This window comes from Cetorhinus maximus, chromosome 9, assembly GCF_964194155.1.
Source record: "Cetorhinus maximus chromosome 9, sCetMax3.hap1.1, whole genome shotgun sequence".
Lineage (NCBI taxonomy): Eukaryota > Metazoa > Chordata > Chondrichthyes > Lamniformes > Cetorhinidae > Cetorhinus > Cetorhinus maximus.
The window spans coordinates 84,590,839-84,612,392 of NC_135887.1; the positions used below are offsets into that span (position 1 = coordinate 84,590,839).

General features: G+C 42.7%; 1 protein-coding gene across 4 annotated transcripts in view; it reads left to right on the forward strand.

Moving 5' to 3' along the window:
• Positions 1-21,554, forward strand: part of LOC144684774 (anoctamin-9-like) — a 178,775-nt gene that overhangs the window by 24,078 nt on the left and 133,143 nt on the right. The window lies entirely within an intron of this gene.

Sequence of the window (21,554 nt, forward strand, 5' to 3'; positions counted from 1 at the left end):
AACGCCAATTAGCAAAATTAAATTGCCATCAAGTATGAAAATTAGTTTCAATGTTACCATCCCAAACAGGGCACCCCCGAAATGTCGACTGCAGTTGTGGATGGTAAGAATTGATTTACTGGGAGGCTTTGGGAAGAGCAACATGAATGGCTCTGGGACTGGAGGCAGTCGTGCCTGAAACTGGAGTCTGGAGGGTGATTTCTCTGGTCCTATTAGCCGAGGCACATTGGATCATCTATGCACACTAGATATCGGAAAACTAGACAAGGCATGCATTTTTAAGGGCGCTTAATTTAAATAAATGGAAAATCAATAGGGTTTCCTCCTCACCCAATTACTGTGCCCAGGCAATTCAATCAGCAGGATGAAGGACAGCAAACAGTATCCTTATGGAATATGATGCTTAACGTTCGCTGAAACCCCTCTGTTTGTTATTCTAATAGTGCTATTAACTATCAAGATAGTTTCTGATGAAGAAAGCTGTTCAGCGCCTTTGATTTAATCCTTCCAGAAAACCATCTCTCCATTGAGCTTCCAAAATAAGTCCAGTGGTCTAGCCTCAACCACCCTACCTGGTAGCCCAGATCTAGCTGTTGGTCACCTTCTATAATAATCCATTTTAAATAAATAATTAACATTCCTTTTAAAATATTGGATAAAGGCATTTCTTAGGTCTGCAATAAGCATTTGTAGTTTTTAATATCTAAAAAATCATAGTTCATAAAATACATTGCAAATTAGCTCATCTTGTTTTCATTGGGAACATGGAACATGATTCAGGTCCTTAAATATTGAGCCTGGATGATGTGGATGTAAACAGTGATGCGGATTGTGAAAACAGAGCTGGAGGACACTGGTTTAAATTAATGAGCCTCAAGCAAGACTAGAGATTAGAATAATTTTAATTCCCACAATGGATGATATGTGGAACAGACTCTTAGTGAAAGTCGTTCCTAAGTGTCAAAAGGATATTTGGTAGGGAATGGGATGAAGGGATAGATGTAGTCTGAGGGAACATGAGCAGGATTTCCAACATCATTGCAGGTGGATTGTAAGATGGCTGGTAGTGGACCAGCACCCATTATAAACCCTGCTCAATTCTTTGCTTCATTTTCAAAAGAAAAAGTATATGGCTGATCCATTAGCTTCTGCTCAAAGTGGAAAGTTCTGCCCAGTGGCTTCATTGCTGCAGGGTATAGAGTTGGTGTTCACAGTAGAAGTCAGTTGGATAAAGTTGATAAAAATGTGAGGATGGATAAAATTTTGGAGTTTTGTTTGCTCACCTTTGGGAATTGGGACTATTTATACAGAAGGTTGAGTCTATGGAAGGGTAGATTGTCTATTGCACTCACTCCTTTCACTTGCAATGAGCTAAATGTCCTTTGCTTGTTTCATGTTTTCCTATGCTGGTTCCCAGCCTTGTTGCTTGTGATTAAACTGCACAATAACAATAACTTATATAGTGCCTTTAACATAATAAAATCCCATCCCAAGGCGATTCACAGGAGCATTATAAAACAAAATATGACACCAAGTCACATAAAGAAATATTAGGACAGATGACCAAAAGCTTGGTCAAAGAGGTAGGTTTTAAGGGATGTCTTAAAGAGGAAAGTGAGGCAGAGAGGTGCAGGGAGACAAATCCTAAAGCCTAGGCCCGAGGCAACTGAAGGCACGGGCACCAAGTGTGGAGTGATTAAAATCAGGGATGCTCAAGAGACCAGAATTAGATGAGTGCAGAGGGCTGTGGGATGAAGGAGATCACAGAGATAGGAAGGGGCAAGGCCATGGAGGATCTGAAGATGAAATTTTTCAAATCAGGATGTTATTTGACTGGGAGCCAACTTAGGGTAGTAAGTACAGGGGCAATAGGTGAACGGGATTTCATGAGATTTGGGACATGGACAGCAGAGTATTGTTGACCTCAAATTTATGGAGAGCAGAATGTGGCAGCCAGGAATGGGTTGGAATACTCAAGTCTATAGGTAACAAAGAGATGAATAAGCAGCAGATAAGCTGAGACAGAGGTGAAGTTGTGTGCTGTTGCAGAGTTGTAAATAGATGGTCTCAGTGAGGGCACAAATATGTAGCTGGAAGCTCATCACAGGGTCAAATAGTTAATAATCTGGTTTGGCCTCAGACAGAGGGATGGAATTAGTGTCCAAGGAATGGAGTTTAAAGCCGGCACCAAAAACAATGGCTTCAGCCTTCCCAATATTTAATTAGAGGAAATTACTGCTGAACAGTACTGAATGACAGATAAGCAGTCTGATAACTCGACAACAATGGAGGAATCAAGACAGGTGGTGATGAGTTAGAGCCGGGTGTCAGCAGCCTTCAGGTGAAAACTAATGCTGTGCTTTTGGATGATGTCACTAAGGGAGAGATAGGAGGGTGTCCAAGGGTAGATCCTTGTGGGACACCAGAAATAACAATGCGGGTGCAGGAACTGAAGCCATTGCAAGTGATGCTCTGGCTATGATTAGACAGATAAGAATGGAACCAGGTGAGAGCAATCCCACCCAGCTGGATGACAGTGGAGAGACATTGGCAGAGAATGGTATGGTCAACAGTTTCAAAGTCTGCAGACAGTTAGAGAAGGATGAGGAGGTATACTTTACCATTGCCAGTCACATAGGATATTGTTTGTGACTTTAATAAAAGCTGTTCTGGTACTGTGGCAGGAGTGGAAACCTATTTGGAGGGATTCAAACATAGATCTCTGGGCAGAATAAAGACACATTTGGGAATTGACATTTAAAGACTTTGAAGAGGCAAGGGAGGTTAGAGATGGGGCGATAGTTTTCAAAAAAGTGGGATCATGGGTTGTTTTTTGGTAAAGCGCAAAGTATGCATATACTGTGAGAAACATCTCCTTGAATGTTTTGGAATGAAGTGGAGTCAAGTGGAATGCGCCCCCTCAATTTTACATGCCTTATCATGCAATATTTTGCTGAGGTTTCGCAGCTCTATTTCAACATCTTTAATCAGTTTATCAAAAAAATAAATAAATTGAAGTGTAACAAATAGTTACACTGGCAATAGAAGGAACATTCAAAATAAGAAGCCAACTTTTGGAGCGTGCTAGCTCGGGAGGGTTCAACAACAATTTTCATTTATATGCTTCTTCTTGTATTGAACACACGCTTGAGAATGAATTGGACGTCAAGTGGAATGAAATGAATAGATAAATTGGAGTTAAAGGGTGGGGCTGAGAAAAGCCTTCTCTGAGCTTCTGAAAGTGGTTAGAGTGGAGAAAGATAAATTTGAGGGATATTTGAAGGCTGTTCTGGAAGGTAGAACCAAATTGACTTAAGAGTAGTTAAACCACTTAGTAAACAAAAGGAGTAAGGAATAGGCAAATGCCAGAGGAGTCAAGGACATAAGCAGGGACATGGGACTGAATGAGATCTTTGAAGTAGGATTGGGCAAGGCTGCACATGTAAGTGAGAATAAAGGTACTGCAATTGATTCGGAGCCACAAGGAAACTAGCAGAACTTGAGTGGGTAAAGATATATGCTGTATCATTCTAAATGAGCTGCATTTTGTAGAATGTGGAATCAAGAGACAAGTTGCAGCAGGTTAAAGAAGTCAAGTTCCAAAGTAATAAATGTATAAATAAGAGTCCTCACAATATTATGGAGGGGGAGATAGGAAAGGCAATAACCAGCTTTGTGATGGTGGAAAAGATGGTCTTAATGATGGAGCAGATATGACGGAGAAACTCAGGCCAAGATCAAGCATATCATCAAAGGTCATACAAACAATGAAGGGGAATATATTAAAGATAATATGGGAAGGGAAAGAGAATCCTTAGGAAAATATGTTTGTCATTGTTGGGACAGGTATGAACGTAAGCAGAAGAAACAAGTGCCATAAAGGTGAACTGCTAAGGAAAAATGATTGAGGATGATAGAATTATAAACAATTTCAAAAGCAAAAAAGAGGGCAAGAAAAATGAGAAAGGACTGAAAGCAGTGATCAGTCACAGAATGGTAATCGTGCCTCTGACAAAAGCAGCATCTGTGTTGTGGTTGGGGTAGAAATCAAACCGAGTGGTTTCAGTAAGGGAGTGGTTTCAGTAAGGGAGTGGTTTCAGTAAGGGAGTGGTTTCAGTAAGGGAGTGGTTTCAGTAAGGGAGTGGTTTCAGTAAGGGAGTGGTTTCAGTAAGGGAGTGGTTTCAGTAAGGGAGTGGTTTCAGTATGGGAGTGGTTTCAGTATGGGAGTAGTAGGAGTGAGTGGTGCATCCTTGAGAAACAACAGCATGCCCTTGGACTTTGGAATAAAAGAGATTTATTATACTGTGATAATTACAGAGGATTGAGGCTTAAAAGTTTTAAGGAAGTGATATCAACTTAATAATTCCAAAAGGCACCTTATCTCTCCCAAATGATACCTTATCTCTCCCAAAGGGCACTGACCTCTTCCAAATGTGTCCCAGTACCATATCCAACAAGGTACCTCATCTCTCCAAAAGGCTATCCTACTTCTCCAAAGAACTCTGTTAAGTTTAGATGTTCTCCTGCTAGGTCTAATGTGCACAAGTCATATTTCCCACTCCCTCCTTGCAAAAATCATATCAGACTGATGACAGCTGCATCTAATGTGCAGTTGCCTCCATGAACCACAGATGTCCAAAGTTCAACCCACCCCTGTTTCCCACCCCCCCACCACCCCCCTTCGAAAATAGTGGGAGCTGAGTTTGGGTGAGGGATTTCCGGATTCGGGCTTCCGGCTCCGTTTTTGTAAAGACTGAGAACCTCTCCATCTGCGTGAAAATTCAGGCCAGTAATTCTTGTTTCTTAACTAAGATCTTCAAATTGACATCCAACAAAATTGGCCTTTCTCAAAGCCTGGAAAAGATAAACCAGAATTTTGAATATATGGGCAATCAAATTTAGAAAGCAACTTGCAACCTTATGCAAATGAGCCCAATCAAACAGCATTGTTTCAAATTTGAATTCTTTCTCTCCAGTTTGTGACAAACAAAACCTTTGCTGTCAAAATAATGGTGAGGCAAATGGTGCTCATCATTATTTATGTGCAAAGGTTACAGTGTCTAAAGCTGAGGGCAGGTGCGTGGTTAAACTCACAAATCCAAAGCTTGCTGTCTGAGATGTGCTGCTCCAATTTTATCTTCGAAAATGGCATCCTGCTGGCTGGCACACCATCGAAATACATTGAAGGGCATGAAGCTGCTATATTTGCATTGAACTTGCCACGGAAAGCTAAGTTTTGTTCATTGAAAAGCACCCTTTTAACGTGTTAAGTATTAATTACTGCCAAACAACACTGGTACTGAAAATTAACTCTCACCAGTGTGGAGTGTAATTTCTTCAGCTTTCTAATTGTTCGGAGATTTAAAAACTGTAGAAATTTAAATTTTCTGTTCTTTTTCTCTCTCTTGATCCAACCTTTTTTTCATAAGGACATAAACGTAACATAAGAAATAGGAACAGGAGTAGGCCACTCAGCCCCTCGAGCCTGCTCTGCCATTCAATAATATGATGTGGCCTTAACTCCACTGTCCTCCATAACCCTTGACTCCCTTGTAGATCAAAAATCTATCTAACTCAGCCTTGAATATATTCAATGACCCAGCTCCAACTGCTCTCTGGGGTGCAGAATTCTGAAAATGAACGACCTTCTGAGGGAAAGAATTCCTCCTCATCCCTGTCTTAAATGGGCGACCCCTTATTTTGAAACTGCCCTGTAATTTTAGATTCTTCCATGAGGGGAAACTTCCTCTCAGCATTTTCCCATGTCAAGCCCCCTCAGAATCTTGTATGTTTCAATAAGGCCACCTCTCATTCTAAATTGCAGTGAGTGTAGGCCCAACCTGCAGAACCTTTGGAGAGGCGATAGCGTAGTGGTATTGTTACTGGACTAGTAATCCAAAGACCCAGGGTAATCCTCTGGGGACCCGGGTTTGAATCCCATCACAGCAGATGGAGTTTGAATTCAACAAAAATCTGGAATTAAAAGTCTAATGATGACCATGAAACCAATGCCGATTATAATGTCATAATTGTCTTAGCTACATGCGACTTCAGACCCACTGGACCCACTGCGACTCCTATATAATGGTCTCTGAAATGGCCACTCAGTTGTATCAAACCACTACAAAGACTCAAAAAAGGAATGAAACCGGATGGACCAACCGGCATCGACCTAGGCACCGGAAACAACAAACTTAGCAACTTAGCCCTGTCGACACTGCAAAGTCCTCCTTGCTAACATCAGGGGGCTAGTGCCAAAATTGAGAGAGCTGTCTCACAGACTAGTCGAGCAACAGCCTGACATAGTCATCCTCACGGAATCATATCTTACAGATAATGTCCCAGACACCACCATCACCAGCCCTGGGTATATCCTGTCCCACTGGCAGAGGTGGCAGCACAATGATATACAGTCGGAAGGGAGATGCCCTGGGAGTCCTCAACATTGACTCCGGACCCCATGAAGCCTCATGACATCGGGTCAAACATGTGCAAGGAAACTTCCTGCTGATTACCATATACCGCCCCTGCCCCTGCCTCTCAGCTGGTGAATCATTGCTCCTCCATGTTGAACACCACTTGGAGGAAGCACTGAGGGGGGGCAAGGGCATAGAATGTACTCTGGATGGGAGACTTCAATGTCCATCACCAAGAGTGGCTCGGTAGCACCATTACTGACTGAACTGGCTGAGTTCTAAAGGACATAGCCACTAGACTAGGTCTGCGGCAGGTGGTGAGGGAACCAACAAGAGGGAAAAACAAACTTGACCTCATCCTCACCAATCTGCCTGACGCAGACCTAGTCCATGACAGTATCGGTAGAAGTGACCACTGCACAGTTATTGTGGAGACGAAGTCCCGCCTTCATATTGAGGATACCCTCCATCGTGTTGTGTGGTACTACAACTGTGCTAAATGGCTAGATTTTGAACATATCTAGTAACTCAAGACTGGGCGTCCATGAGGCTCTGTGGACCATTACTGCAAAGGCTATGGGTCCTGACAATATTCCGGCAATAGTACTGGAGACTTGTGCTCCAAAACTTGCCGTGCTCCTAGCCAAGATGTTCCAGTACAGCTACAACACTGGCATCTACCCGGCTTTGTGGAAAATTGCCCAGGTATGTCCTGTACACAAAAAGCAGGAGAAATCCAACCTGGCCAATTACTGCCCCATCAGTCTACTCTTGGTCATCAGTAAAGTAATGGAAGGGGTCATCAACAGTGCTATCAAGCGGCACTTGCTCAGCAATAACCTGCTCACTGATGCCCAGTTTGGGTTCCGCCAAGGCCACTCATCTCCTGACCTCATTACAGCCTTGGTTCAAACATGGACAAAAGAGCTGAACCCCCGAGGTGAGGTGAGAGTGACTGCCCTTGACATCAAGGCCGCATTTGACTGTGGCATCCAGGAGCCCTAGCAAAACTGGAGTCAATGGGAATCGGGGGGGAAAACTCTCCGCTGGTTGGAGTCATACCTAGCACAAAGGAAGATGGTCGTGGTTGTTGGAGGTCAGTCATCTCTGCTCCAGGACATCACTGCAGGAGCTCCTCAGGGTAATGTCCTAGATGCAACCATCTTCAGCTACTTCATCAATTACCTTCCTTCCATCATAAGGTCAGGAATGAGGATGTTCATTGATGACTGCACAATGTTCAGCAGCATTCGCGATGACTCAGATACTGAAGCAGTCCATGTCCAAATGCAGCAAGACCTGGACAATATCCAGGCTTGGGCTGACAAGTGGCAAGTAACATTCGTGCCACACAAGTGCCAGGCAATGACCATCTCCAAGAAGGGAGAATCCAACCATTGCCACTTGACATTCACTGGCATTACCATCACTGAATCCCCCACTATCAACATCCTGGGGGTTACCATTGACCAGAGACTGAACTGGACTAGCTATATAAATACTGTGGCTACAAGAGCAGGTCAGGGGCTAGGAATCCTGCAATGAGTAACTCACCTCTTGACACCCCAAAGCCTGTCTACCATCTATAAGGCACAAGTCAGGAGTGTGATGGAATACTCTCCATTTGCCTGGATGAGTGCAGCTCCCACAACACTCAAGAAGCTTCACACCATCCAGGACAAAGCAGCCAGCTTGATTGGCACCACATCCACAAATATTCACTCCCTCCACCACTGATGCACAGTAGCACCATCTACAAGACATATTGCAGGAATTCACTAAGGCTCCTTAGGCAGCACCTTCCAAACTCACGACCACTACCATCTAGAAGGACAAGGGCAGCAGATAGATTGGAATATCACCACCTGGAAGTTCCCCTCCAAGTCACTCACCAGCCTGATTTGGAAATATATTGTCGTTCCTTCACTGTTGCTGGGTCAAAATATAATATAAAAATATAAAACAAAAACAGATAATGCTAGAAATACTCAGCAGGTTAGGCAGCATTTATGTGGAGGAAAAAGGGTGTTAAAAGGCCCAATTTTAACCTTGTATAAGCGAGTGTGTTTTGAGTGAGTTGAAATCCCAGCCAAATTTTCAGTTTAATAATCTTTCCACCTTTACCACACTTCCTCCCATCCTGCTTCCATTTTTCCAGTTTCTCCATCTCCAGAACATCTGACGATGCCAGTTTCCCTGCCAGTGCTTCTGATATGCTTTCCTTTTTCCTTGATTGATAATTCTCCTTCACCTTGGTTGACAGATGGGGCTTTGACCAGGTCTGCCCCACTCTCTCATTCCTTCTCCGCCTCCCTCCCTCCCAGAACCATCAACCTTTTTTTCACCATCAACCCCACTAGCCTCCATTTTTCATGGCTCTTCTGCCATTTCCGCCAGCTCCAGTGGGATACCACACACATTTTCCACTTCCCCTTTCGGTGTTCCAAAAGGACCATTCCCTCTGCGATACTCTGGTCCACTCCTCAATCGCCTCCAACAACCATGTCCCTTTCCATGGCACCTTCCTGGGCTGCAATACCTGCCCTTTTACCTCCTCCTTTCCGATGGTGCAGTGCCCCAAATTCTGCTTCTAGATGGAACAGTGATTTATTTGTACTTCTTTCAATTTAGTATACTGTATTTACTGTTCATAATTTGGTCTACTCTACACCGAGGAGGTCAAACGCAGATTGGGTGAATGCTTTGTGGAACATCTCTGTTCAGTTCATGAGCATGACCTTGAGCAAATCATTCATTTGTCATTTTAAGTCTCTGCTCCACTCCCTCTCTGACCTCTCTGTTTTGGCTTTCTAGACTGTTCCAGACTGTTTCAGTGAATTTCAATGGAAGTTCGTGAAACAGCACCTCATCTGTTGATTAAGCACTTTTCAGCCTTCTGGACTCAACATTGAGTTCAGCAATTTCATATCATAACCACAGCTCCCAATTTTTCACACCATTATCCTTCTTATCATTTGATCTCTCCTGCCTTCCACCCTATCACAGATCTTCCTTTTGGTTCTTTCCTTCCTCCTGCCTCTCCCAACTTTCTTGCCTCTGCACTTACTTAATTCAAACTTCAGGGAAAAATGCCCAAATAAAAACCACTATCTTGCAGGGAATGACTCTCTTTTGGCTCCAAAAATATTTAAAATCCAAGAGAGCAGTGGACTTTGTTCTCTTAATATCAGTGAGGTTCTCAGAGGAGATTCTGACCTCTGGGAATTATGTAAAATAGAGCCATTGAATATATCAGACAAGGTCTGGAAAGTCTGATGTTTGATCTTGATCTGTGCTGAATTAGTTGATCTCATCTATGGGGCAGTAAGAGTGTTATGGTTTACTCAGTGCCACTGGACAGAGTAAATAAAGAATGGTGAGTGCCAAGAGTTCTCTCATAAGAAAACTGTTACTTCCAACAAACTGACGCATTGCCTTATGGTGAACAATTAACTCCTTACGCTGCTGATAACCTCACTGGAAATTCTACAAGATGTTCTGTACCCCTTTCTGACTGATGGACAAATGACATTGGCAAACTTAAGGCTACAAACTATGAATCTTGTTTACTAAAAGATAAGTGTGGTATAAACAAATGCCAAATAACAGCACACAGATAAATCACAGTGATTAATTTAACATATAAAATGTTTTTCAAATTAATAAGTTGACATTCTCAGAAACAATCTTCTCTTATGTTACGGACAGGAGGGGGCGGGGGGGGGCGTGAATTTAAACAGCCCTGATTTCACCACCCGTCTGTAAACAGAAAGATGTTTTGATTTTGATTTCCTCCTTAATAAGTGTGGGTGGTATGTTTTTCCAACCCCTCTGTTTTGGTGTGATCCAATTTCTGTTAATAACCCCACAGCAAACTTGAAATAGGGTAAACTCAGAAGGTTAGTTTATTTGCACACAGTCAAATGTGGGAGGAGGTCGCAATGTAGCCTCGTTAACTCATACAGTTAAAGAGAGATAGAGAAAAAAGATTTACAAGGCAAAGACTACACAGAAAACAATGATTGTTTAACCTGAGTCCTGAATCAAAGCCCAATAGTGTATTCCTTCACAGAAGTCGGCAGGTTGAAAACTGATGCTGGATAATTCACTTTTCCAGTAGAGATGACTTCCACGACGAGAGAGGCAGGCAGCGATCTTTTAGGCTTGTAGGCGATTGTATAGAAATTCAGAAATTTCATTAGAAAGAGTGTAGGGACCAGGCATTAAAACCTGGACAGGGCCCTTTTTCTGTGCTGCTGCTTGATAGATAGAAAAATGGCAGACTAAGCTCTGCAGTTCCAAAACACAATATTATATGTTGCACCAGCTAGGGAGCTAGGGAGGTCATGTCACATGACTCCCACCTCTCCACTTTGGCTTTGACAAAGGATGTATATCCCTTTGTCTGGGTTCCTGAGATTGTTAAATGTCCCAAGCATTAAGAATCGGAAAGGAAGGTTGCAGGATTCTTTGTCCTAGCAGATTTGTAGACTCCAATTGGCTAGCCTAGGTTTTGAAATGCAGATGATCTTGATATAGTTTCCTTTGAATTTAGTCTCTGCAGCCCACAGGGGTCATTAGGTCTCTTCAGAGATAATGAAGTGCTAATTTCCCTGATTTGGCCAGAATAGCTCCTATTGTTTGAAGATCACAGGCAGATATAGCTTAAGCCATTTTTCAAGGTCATTGTCCAGTTTTAAAATTTTAGAAATTAGCCATGAGGATGTATATAATATATACATATTTTATAAAAATATAGTGTGAGGACTTAGTCCCGTTACACTTGGAACTGTACCCATGATACAAAGTTAATCCATGAAAGCAGATATTCAGGGGCATGCTGCTGGACTCTGCTCATGAACTAATTGGAAAGCAAAGGAGGTACCCCCTTCCTTCTTGCCTTTTCAACAACTTCGATGAAAATAAAAAACCTTTCCACTCTCGCCCGTTTTCTACTGCCCAGCATATTATGGCAATACAGGTGGATTGAGGCCCTTAACTGTGCCTTCATTGGGTATTTAAGGGCCTATGGGTGGGCAGGCTAGTGGATGCATTTTACCCCCCACACCCCCTACTCTTTCTTCATATTTTACGTGCTGCTCCCGTGACCCCCCCCCCCCCCCCCCCACCCCCACAACTGAAACCATGCCCGGCAGGGATTGTAACATCCAGCTCAAAGATCTTTTGGAAACCTGTTTCCAGCTATACGTCTACCTTAGGCAATATAGAACTGGGTGTCTCTCTGCACGGCCTACTTTCCCTCACTCTATTTTGAATGGATAACTATAAATGTCTATCTTTGGGCAGAATCTTACTGCCCCGTCGCAGTGGGGAAGGGGCCAGAAAATGTGGCGAGCCATTCAAAAGTCCATTGATGTTGGCGGGGCCAGATCTACCCTCTTGTCTCCAATTCACAGTCTGGAAATTAGTATTAGTTTTTACTGCCACTTCTTGAAAACACTTATTAAATAGCCTAATTTATCCTTGAAATAGCTTCAGTCTCTGTGTTTCACACAGCACAGTCAAACTTGGCAGGTTCTCCTGGTTCTCCTGCTGTAACTTCAGCAATCTATGTAACAGTCAGTGCAAAACAGCAATGCAAGCCAGTGACAGTTCAGCAGCCCGCACCCGCTAAATCACACATTTAATCCCCTAGCCACCTGGCTGCTGAGTGAAGCTTCTGAGAATGCAAATAATATGTGATGAATAGCCAGATATATGCTTATATGAAGAGTTTGCTTCTTTGACAGTTTGAGGTAGACTTTCAACTCGGCACCAATGTTCCTTTTAAAACGTAATTGTGTACAGTCGGTTTTTCCAATGCTGAGTCCTTTTAAATTTGTTTTCATGCATAGCGTGATATTTAACACAAGAAAAGGCCTACATGGTACCTTCTAGGTTGCTTCACAGTTTAGCGGAAACATTGCTTAGAGGTGTAAAACTGGTGGTGAGGACTAAAATTAATGGAATTAAAAATCGATGATTTCTATAATACTGAATTTGCATCATGCTTTAATGTCCAGGTGGTAAGTTGAGAATGTAATCTAATATGTGTTTACACCATAAAAAGTGAAGGAAGTGCAAAAATGAAAACTGAACCAAAAGAACAAAGAAATAGAGAATCTGGAGCAGAGAAAAAGAAGTTGAAGAAAAGGAAACAGAGTAGGTACATAACAAAGAAAGAGACACATACACAGGCAAAGAGATAGACTATGACTTTTTTGGGCAATTAGTGGTTCTACGCCTAACCAAACACAGTGAACCAACCTATGCAATTCAGGCCTGGAACCTGCACACCCAATCCTTGTTTTTAAAGTGAGTGCCAATCTCTTGCTCACTTGGCGTTACTTAAATTCTGTTCTGTTTAATTCTATTGTGGTACTGAACCCAATATGATGTTGCTATAACAGTGGATGAGATTTTAACTCATTCAAAATCCATCCATTTAGAATGTAGTCAGGCTCAATTTTTATTGATAGTGCATTGAATATATACTATCAGTAATATTGACAAAATACTATAGTGGGTGCCTTATCAATAATAGTGACAGTAATAATATGGTACGGTGTGCGCAGCATCAGTAATACTATAATACAATGTAATAGTATGGTACAGTGGATGCAGTATTATTAATACTGATAGTCATACTATAGTGTAGGGGATCCTTCTGTTGCTTTATGCTGTTTTCTAACTCTGGGCTGAATTTTGCCGTCGACGAGAAGGGGGCGGGGCCTGCTCGCCGATGCGAAAATGACGCGGGATGACGTGGGGGGAAGCCCCAATGTCATCCCGCCCCATTTAAATCTTCAGGAAGGTGGAGGCACAGCAAAATCAGCTGTCCGTCCGCTGACCTGTCAATGGCCAATTGAAGCCATTGACAGGATAATTAAACAATTAAAGGACCTGCCCGTCCAACCTTAAGGTTGGTGGGCAGGCCAGGAGCCCCAGCGGGCTTCTGAAAAAACATGAAACCTCATTAACCGGCGGGATGAGGTTTCATGTAGGGTTTAAAAAAGTTTATTAAAGTTTCAGTGAAATTTATTAACATGTCCCATCTCGTGTGACATTGTCACATGAGGGGGACATATTAAGGATTTTTTTATTTTTCTATTTTTACAGTTTTTACAACTTTCAATGATCTCCCTGAGGCAGCACTTAGCCTCAGGGAGATGTGCGCTCTTTCGTGCGCATGTGTGAAAGAGCGCACTCTCGCATTTGGGGAACCCCCCTGCCCGCACAATAAGTGCATAGCACTTCCCGCTCCCCGCTGGCCGGAGATTGGGTCGGGCCCGCCCACCTGACAGGCAGAAAATTCTGCCCTTTGTCTCCATTGCAAGTTTTCCTATCTCTCTCCATTTTGTGATCATTACTGCTCTGAATGTTCCAAGTTTATCAAAATCCATCTGATTTAAATATTGCAATGAAATGCTGTTCCTCCTCCCTGTATCATCATAGTGTTGAAATCAAGACCTATCTGCCTTGAAGTCTAGCTTATTCTTGTCCAGAACCATAAAATTAGGGTGGTACTTACCTACTTTTAAGCTTTTACCAATAATTCCATCAGTTCTGCCATGCTAGCAAATCACAGGGATTTGCCCATTAGCGTGGTCCCTGTCTACAATGGTACATCAGTGGTACCTCTTCTGATCTGGCAGTAGAAGTTGGAACAGCCCACATCTACTCTGCTAAGGGACCCCAAGACCTTTCCTGGCCTGAAGAAAAAAGCTAGCAGATGTTTCTTCAGCTCCTAAGGGAATCAAGTTTTTTAGTTAAAAAAATCGATCCCCTTCAGAATCGATTACATAGTCCTAGCATGTTTTGGGACATTTCCAAGCGCCTTAGTAGAATTCATGCCAGTTGTAGCATCTCTGCTGCCTCTTTGAGTGAGATAAATTAACTCAGTACAAACCTAGTCTGCATGGATCAGTAGCACAATGGTGGTGCATTTTCCCAAACTATAATAGCTAGATGCAAATCTACTTGTCCTCCTTTTATCTATTGAAAATTTTTGTTCTGATAATGTATAATTTTTTCAGTGCTTGGAACCTTGTTCGAACAAAGCAACTGACATAGCTTTCTCACAGGGAGTGTTGGCCTGAGAGAATCACTATCCTCCTGATCAGAGCAACAGAATCTCTACTATTTACCTGGGCAGTGAGCTGGATCTGAATGCACCAACTTTTGGCTCTAACATCCATAAATTGGCATAAACCCAGTCACTGATGTAGGCAAGTCAGCATATATTGGTGCCAGTCCCAAGCCTGGATATAGAGTGTCGGTAAAATCATCCTCAAAATCCAAATGATGATTGATATGAATCCATAAACTGGCATACATGACAGTATGTGGACTGGAAAAAAAGGGTTGTAAATCAGTCACTCTTGATTTCTGCCCATTTATTGCTCAGTGGGCATTTGTGGTTTGTGCTTAGGCAGACATTGAAACTTTTCACCAAGAACAAGTTTGAGCAGCGTTATAATTTTAAAATATTAATCAAGTGATATGACACCAAGGCCGGAATTTTCTAACCCCTCACGCCGGCGGGATCTTTTGGTCCTGCTGATGTTAATGGAGATTTTAATGGCTCGCCAATCCAGCTGCAGGGGAACCCGCCATGGGTAGCAGGTGGGCTGGAAAATTCTGGCATAAATTTTATTCTAGAAATATGATTTAAAGATTTAGTGCATACCATCTCAGTACTTTGCCTTGGTGAGAATCTATGGGAAGAATCTTGTGCCAGTGATCCATTGTCCCTGTTCTGTACCTTTCTGAGGAGGCCCACAGTAATATATGCCAATCAGGCAGTTGACAGACCAGCGGTGGAATTTCCCTGTGTTCAGAACCCCAGGGTCATTGGCCAGCAACTCTCGGTAGGTGGGACCTATCAGAGGCTGGCAGCTCTTCTGAACAGCAGCTCCACCAAGGAGGTGGTGGCTGCTGCTGGAATGATAACCACGTGAGGCACAGGATGCAGCCACAGGTGAGTGATGGTGGGAGGTGGTTCGCAAGGTGCGGTTTTGAGAAAGGGTGCGGTTTTGAGAAAGGGTGCGTAGGGGCAGCAAGGCCCTCCTTCGCAATGCTGGGCCCCTCAATCAAGTGCTGGGTGCCTTTGAACGAGGGGACTCCTAGCCTCCCCAACCCCACCCCCAACCCTTAGCGGCAGGCAACAAACATGCCAGGGTTTGCTTGTCGTACACGCTGCATGGTGAGCTCCCTGCCAATCACTGGATTAATACTGGCAGTGGCAGCATGAGGCCTTTTAATTGGCCATCAATTGGCAGCAGGGCGGGTAGGTCATCCATTGTCCTTCCCATCACAGATTTAATTGAGGTTAATGCAGAAAGGCGGTGGGGTCCCCACCTGCCACCCTCCCATCTAATTAAATGCCCCACTACCACCAGACCTGCCACAAGAAGGGCACAAGACTCCAATCTATGACTTTTGTACTCTACCACCAATTTTAGCATAAAGTACGTTCTAGTGTCTGAAGCACATGAAGTGGTGGAAGCTCCATGCCCATGAGAAGATTGAGGTGACATTAGTCTGTTATGTAGGGGTCTGAGATGGCCAAGCTTGAGGATGTATCACTTCAGCTGAGGACTCTTCGTGGTCCTTCATGTTTGCTTGTGCGTACACAATCATTGCATGGAAGCTTTGGAAGGGATATGCCCTTTGGGATTGATTACATTACTCTTAACAGACTCTGGAACCTTTCCAGGGGCCTTATTAGGACTCATGCCAGATGGTGTGTCATCATCCAGAAGGAGGTATTGTCATTCCACGCCTAACCTTACCATGGGCATTGCACATTCCTATTTTGTGTGACAGAGGTCCACTGATGGTGAAGCCCCTATTGCCGATTGCCTCCATGTGACCATCAAACTGTTCAACTTGCAGAACCCATCACCTTTATAGCAGCAATCTGAGGATTCATAAAGGATGATAAGACTGACTTGAAAGCCTTTGCCAAGGTTGGAGAGGGGAGGGAGTGGGGGTTGGGGATGGCAGAGTTCCACTGCAAATGTCCTTGAACTTGCCATCACTACCACTGTGCACTGCAGAGTTTCAATCTTATGCGTCATGTCATGACAGTGGATCACACCCCCTAATTACTTATGGGCATATTGAACTTTTTATGGAAGACACTTTTTTGGAAAGACATATAAGCAAAGGCTGGCTGAGAATGTAAAGTAACCACTTCCTGGAAAATTCCTATGTAGATTATACTTAATTGGAGACACCATGGAATGTCGCACCTAAAAAGATGTCAAGGCCTACCTCAGACAAAGACACTTTAAAGGAAGAGATGAAATGCAAAAGACTGAACTGTAATCTCCTGTGGTTGCAGAGACAATGGAGACTGATTACCACATCTCAACAGAAACCATCCCCTGTTGAGTTTAATCTTAGAATGTGGAAATGATCTGAGTTGAAAGAAAACATTCTCTGGGCAGAACACATGTTTGTTTTTTCCCTTCCAGGAATACACAAGGAAATGGGTTAAAAAGCTAACTGCAGACCTGATCTCTAAGTTCTAGTTCTAGTGTGTTTGTTGTAGCCTGCCCAGCACACACTGAAGAAGATTGACTAGGTACCCCTTTGCAGCTTGCAGGCAAAGGTTCTCTTTCTCTCTCTCTTACTGGAGAAAAGTCAGCAAAGCCACAGTCAAAAAAGGAAATAGGACAGCTTCTTCAGCTAACTTGCAGAACCAAGTGTCTCCAAACCAATTGCTAAACTGCCAAAGTCAGCTCTACCAGAATCACCCAATTTAATGGCCGCAACGTTTCACCATCTCCGCCTCACCGGCAAGCCAAAGACTGATTTGTATATCTTTTTTAACTTTTAGTTTTGGACTCAACTTCTCATTTCTGATCTGTGTATGTGTGTTGTGTTTTTATTATGACTCTTTCTTTGATTCAAGAAAGCTTGGTTAAATAGGCTTCTTCTAAAACATAAATACATTTGGACTGGGAAAAAGTATCTATGAGACAAGGGATCCCTTTTAAATTAACTTTATTGTGACCAACTGAGGGGGTTGAATAAAGAAGGGGCGCCAGCTCATTCCTCCTTACCCGGCAGCTTAACAAAATTGAGGTCCTGTTCGGGAAGTTAACAATTTGGGGTATCTTGTCTGGGATCATAACAAATTGGGGGACCTCGCCTGGGGACTGGTTGTAACAAATTGGGGGCTCCGTGTCAGAATAGTTCCCACAGATGAAACAAATGAATTAGAGTGAGGAAAGTAAATTGTTCCTTTGAAATCAATTTTAAAAACTGCAAAACGTTTTTCTTGAGTCTGTACTACTAAAGTGTAGAAATGCCCACACTTGATGCCAGTGCTTTTCTAGGAGGAGGGGAAGTTACTTTTGAGGATTTAAAAGTTCTGTTCCTCGAACAATTAAAAGAGCTAGCGAGGCACTTAGGATTAGAATTTTGCCCAAAAGCCAGAAGACTCAAAATTTTAAAAGGGGTGGCCAACAGTCTACAAGTGGAAATTGAGGATGATGAAATGGATAGAGTAACGGTAGAGAGATTAAAATTGGAGCAGCTCAAATTAGAATTTCAGGAAAGGGAAAGAGAGGAAGCTTTCCAAAGAAACTGGAAAGGGAGATAGAGGCCTCGAAGGTATCCCGTGAAATAATACTGACAAGCAGTCAGAAAAAAATCATCTGAGACAGAAGAAGCTGGAAAGGCTGGAGAAAGCCAGTCGGGATCTGTAGGAATACAGGGAACCCAGAATGGTTCAGAGCCCTTAAGGGGCAAGTGTGCCTGTAAGGGTTGGAGTAGCTAGGCAAGGGCTACTTGCAATCAAAGAGGCAGCGAACGTGTAGTCAAAGTCTGCAGAGAGGCAGAGAACTGGAGAGTGTTCAGGGGTCCAAAAGGAGGCGACAGAACTAGTGAGGGTTGGAGTAGTTAAGAAACAGTCTCTTGAATTTGAAAAGGCTAAGGTTACGTCTGTAAAGTTAACGAGGGTCCAGAAGAGACCGGAAGAGAATTTTAAACAGGCAAAGAGGATGACCTAGAAATTGAGTTAGTCGGTATGTTTTTTTGCAGAATTAAACAGGGACCAGTGGAGTTCCAAGACAAGTAAGGAAACAGTGAGAGAGGTGCCACCCCCGGCTGCAGAGCCACTAGAAGTTAAAAGGGCCAAAGACAGGTCTGCAGAAGTACAAAGAAACAAGGTAGAACCTAAGCAAGTTAAATGGATCAAAGCTAGACCAGCAGTAATAAAAGAGATCCATGAGGGACCTGAAAAGGTTAAAAAGGAGGATAGGAATAGGCCAATGATCTGTGTGTATGTGTTGTGTTTTTGTTATTTTTTCTTGGGGTTTTTTGTAATTAATAAACTTACTCTTTCTTTGGCTCAAGAAAGCCTGGTTAAATTAGCTCCTTCTAAAACATAAATACATTTGGACTGGGAAAAAGCATCCACGAAGAAAGGGATCTCTTTTAAATTAACCTTCTTGCGACCAAACGAGGGTGTTGAATAAAAAGGCGAGCCAGCTCATTCCTCCTCATCCGAGAGCATAACAAAATTGGGGTCCCGTTCGGGAAGTTAACAAATTGGGGTATCCCGTCTGGGATAATAATAAATTGGGGGACCTCGCCCGGGGACTGGTCGTAACAATCAGTACATCACACCCGCAGTTTCGAGACTCCTTTATGCCGGCTGCCATGTGCTCATAACACTTTCCAATGATTGTAGCTCAGAAAACAGGATTAAAACCAACGTTTAAACTTGAGAATGTAACAAGCAGACAAGGCCAGCAGAATAGTCATACACCTGTTTACATAGTGAAGTCTGCCTGAAGAATGTGAAATTGAGCGTTGGACTTTATTTGAACTAATTCAGTATGGTTTATGCTGGCACAGCCTACCTATACATGTTATTTGCTGTTCTTTGAAATATGTAATTCTGTGCATCAGGCGGATTCACCATGTGCCATTTTATCGACCCATGCTTTCTTTGACACAGCTTTTCTGCTAATGGAGCCTTAGAATCAGGCTTTATTGCTATTTTAATAACCTTGATCATTGTAAGTAGGACCAGGAAAGTCAAGCAGATAATGTCCTCTCTTATAGTCAGATAGTCTAAAGATTTTTAACCCTTGTCCTGCTCAATAAAAAAAACACTCTGCAGCTAACACAACAAACACCAGTATCATGATACTGATTATTTAATGTCAGTTTAGTTGGTTTGATGGGCATGATTATGACAAACGAGCCGCAGCTTCGAACCTACAACCGACCATTCAGACACATTTCATATATATACACATATAGAACTATTTGGAGAAATAGCATATAATGAAACTACGCTATAAAATAATGAATGTAATTGAGCATATAAACCTCTTAATACATCCATCAATATGTCAAAACACATACCATAAATCTAGTGTACTTCTAGTCTGATATACACACTATGTATAGTAATTTTACAGTGACGCACTTTGCTACAAAGGAGGCAGTGTGTAGATTGGGGTCTGTGTGGTTGAAGGCTGTATGTGTCCTGGAGGCAGTTCTTAGTGTGGAGGCTGTGCAAGATGTTTGCCTTGAAGCAAATTCAACAATATTCACCTGTCTGGTTCCTGGAATGAGAGGGTTGACCTGTGAGGAAAGAGTGAGTAGACTAGGCCAATATTCCCTAGAGTTTAGAAGATTAAATGACGATCTCATTGATATGTATAAAGTTGTTGAGGGGCTTGACCGACTAGATGATGGGAGGACATTTGCCCTGGCTGGAGAATCCACAATTAGAGACAATAGTATCAGAGTAAAGGGTTAGCCATTTAGGATTGAGATGAGGAGAAATTTCTTCAGTCAAAGGGTTATGAATGTTTAGAATTCTCTATGCCAAAGGGCTGTGAATGCACTGTCATTGTGCCTATTCAAGTCAGAGATCAAATTTTGGATACTAAGGGAATTGAGGGATATGTGGATAGTGTAGAAATGTGTAATTGAGGTAAAAGTTCAACCATGGTTGAGCAGACTCGAGGGACCAAATGGCCTACTCCTGTTCCTGTTTCTCATGTTCTAATGAGGGGTCTAATCAAGAATTGGAAACTATGTGGAGGGAGCATTCAATTCTTGTAAGCAAACTCTTGAGTTGAGAGATGGTGATGTGTTGAAATCCCCTGCAGTTGTGACAATATTTTTATGAACAAGTCTCTTCATGTCAGTGCTGTCTACAGTTCCCATAGTATTTCACTAGATAGACATGGAGAAGGCAGGCTTTTTGGCCCATTCCCACTTTATTGATCCAGAATAACTCCAAGGGCCTTATCACAGCATCCAACAGCTTTTTAAATGATCCAAGGGTATTTGATTGTACTACCCTACCAGGAAGTCTGTTTCAATGTTGAAGTCTATAATTCATCTTTCAAATCTGTTCTCCCTTGTTGTACTCTTATGGTTTAGCTTGAATTAATGTATAAATTAACCTTTTTTATTCTGTTTACTATATTTATTTATCTCAAGGATGAGTTCAGGGTGCAGAGGTTATTATAGATGCAGGATGGCATTTCAGCTAGTCCACTTTGCACTTTTGCTCTGTTTTGTTTTATCAAGTGCATTTCAGCCAGCTTTTTAAATGTAAAAGTTGTGGTCTGATGACGTTTTTGGTGCTGTGGCTTGATTTTAATCCTGAGCTGTGTTCAGTGCTGATTGCATCTGTGGATATGGATTAAGGGCCAGAAAAGGCCCAACTAAGTAAACTTTCAATTTTTTTAGTTAAGGCTTCCTTGGCCCCACATAATCCTAGTGTTTTTCCTGGCCCAGGCATCTAATGTTTGCCTTGAACGACCCTTCTTCAATTACCTTGCCGGAGACTGTTCCCATGGGTCCTTAACTGCTGCCTCCTCCTACACCCATCTAATGGCTTGATGTCACTGGTGACAGGTTTGGACAAGAGTCAGGCTGGTATATTTAAATGAGGCTGTAGAGTTAAAATGGCCTGGGTCTCGTGGCAGGTCAGTGGGAGTTTGACATTCTCCCTACCGTACCCATGTTTGGTCTTAGATTTAGGATAATTGCAATTTTTATGTTCAAACCCCTCCATGGCCTCACCCTCCTATCTCTGAAAGCACCTCCAGCCCTACAACCCTTCAAGAATGGAACAGTCTTCTAATTCTGGCC